Source organism: Monodon monoceros, unplaced genomic scaffold (genome assembly GCF_005190385.1).
Source record: "Monodon monoceros isolate NGI ecotype Baffin Bay Population unplaced genomic scaffold, NGI_Narwhal_1 Super_Scaffold_5, whole genome shotgun sequence".
Lineage (NCBI taxonomy): Eukaryota > Metazoa > Chordata > Mammalia > Artiodactyla > Monodontidae > Monodon > Monodon monoceros.
Window position 1 is genome coordinate 43,724,200 of NW_021703782.1, and position 2,133 is coordinate 43,726,332.

Below are 2,133 nucleotides of genomic sequence, written 5' to 3' on the forward strand. Positions count from 1 at the left end.
ATTGTTTCCTTAATTTATTGTTCTGATAGTTCGTTGTTAGTATACAGAAATGTAAGAGATTTCTGTATATTAATTTTGTATCCTGCAACTTTACCGAATTCACTGACTAGCTCTAGTAGTTTTCTGATGGCATCTTTAGGATTTTCTGTGAATAGTATCATGTCATCTGCCAACAGTGACAGTTTTTCTTCTTTTCCAATTCAGATTCCTTTTATTTCTTTTTCCTTTCTGGACTTTTCTAGGACTTCCAAGACTGTTGAATAAAAGTGGCAAGAGTGGGCATCCTTGTCTTGTTCCTGATCTTAGAGGAAATGCGTTCAACTTCTCACTGAATATGTTAGCTGTGGGCTTGTCATATATGGCCTCTATTACCTTATGTTCCCTTTATGTCCACTTTCTAGAGTTTTATCATAAATGGATGTTGAATTTTGTCAAAAGCTTTTTCTGCATCTACTGAGATGATCATATGGTTTTTATTCTTCAGTTTTAATGTGCTGTATCACATTGATTGATTTGTGGATATTGAAAAGTCCTTGCATCCCTGGGATAAATCCTACTTGACCATGATATATGATCCTTTTACTGTATTGTTGGATTCAGTTTGCTAATATTTTTTTGAGTATTTTTGCAACTGTCTTCATCAGTGATACTGGCCTGTAATTGTGTGTGTGTGTGTCTGTGTGTGTGTGTGTGTGTGTGTGTGGTATCTTTGGTTTTGGTTTCAGGGTGATGCTGGCCTCATAAATGAGTATGGAAGTGTTCCTTCCTCTGCAATTTTTGGGACTAATTTGAGAAGGACAGGTGTTAACCCTTCTTTAATGTTTGGTACAGTTCACCTGTGAAGCCATCTGGTCCTGGACTTTGTTGGGGTTTTTTAAAATTATTGATTCAGTTTCACTATTGGTAATTGGTCTGTTCACATTTTCTATTTCTTCCTGATTTGGTCTTGGGAGATGGTACTTTTCTAAGATTTGTTCATTTTACTGGCATATAGTTTTGTAGTAGTCTTTTAGGATCCTTTGTATTTCTGTGATCTGGGTTGTAACGTCCCCTTTTTCATTTCTGAGTTTATTGATTTGGGCCCTCTCCCCTTTTTTCTTTATGAGCCTAGCTAAAGTTTTTCAATTTTATTTATCTTTTCAAAAAACCAACTCAGTTTCATTGATCTTTGTTTTTTAGTCTGTATTTCTGCTCTGATCTTTCTTTTCTTCTACTAACTTTGGGTTTTGTTTGTTTTTTCTCTAGTTCCTTTGGGTGTAAAGAAAGATTGAGACTTTCCTAGTTTCCTGAGGTAAGTTTGTATCACTATAAACTTCCCTCTTAGAACTGCTTTTGCTACATCTTTTAGATTTTGGATTGCATTGTTTTCATTTTCAGTTGCCTTCAAGTATTTTTTGATTTCCTCTTTGATTTCTGCAGTGATCCATTGGTTGTTTAGCAGCATATTGTTTAGCCTCTACGTGTTTGTGTTTTTTTGCACAAAACACAAGTTTGTAGTTGACGTGTAGTCTCATAGTGTTGTGGTCAGAAAAGATGCTTGATATGATTTCAGTTTTAAATTTACTGAGGTTTGTTTTGTGCCCTAGCATGTGATCTATACTGGAGAATGGTCCACGTGCACTTGAAAAGAATGTGTATTCTGCTACTTTCGAATGGAATCCTCTCTATATATATCAATTAAGCCCATCTGCTCTAATATGTCACTTAAGACCAGTGTTTCCTTATTGATTTTCTGTCTGGATGATCTGTCCATTAATGTAAATGGGGTTTTAAAGTCCCCTACTATTATTGTGTTACCATCGACTTCTTTTATGTCTGTTAATGTCTGTCTTACATGTATATAGGTGCGCCTATGTTGGATGCATATATATTTACAATTATATTTTATTCTTGGATTGATCCCTTGATCATTATGTAGTGTCCTTCTTTGTCCCTTGTGACAGTCTTTGTTTTAAAGTCTATTTTGTCTGATAAGTATTGCCACTATGGCTTTCTTTTGACTTCCATTTGTGTGGAATACCTTTATCCATCCTCTCACCTTCACTCTGTGTCTCTAAATCTGTAGTCTCCTGTAGGCAGTGTGTGTACACACACACACACACACACACACACACACACACACACACACACACA

The 2,133-nt window shown here is 35.7% G+C and overlaps 1 long non-coding RNA gene across 1 annotated transcript in view; it reads left to right on the forward strand.

The window, feature by feature from the left end:
- The window catches only part of LOC114884657, a 33,968-nt gene that overhangs the window by 25,158 nt on the left and 6,677 nt on the right, over positions 1-2,133 (forward strand). The window contains exon 2 of the long non-coding RNA XR_003790876.1: positions 1,246-1,291. This is a non-coding gene — a long non-coding RNA (uncharacterized LOC114884657). The remainder of the gene's footprint in view (positions 1-1,245; positions 1,292-2,133) is intronic.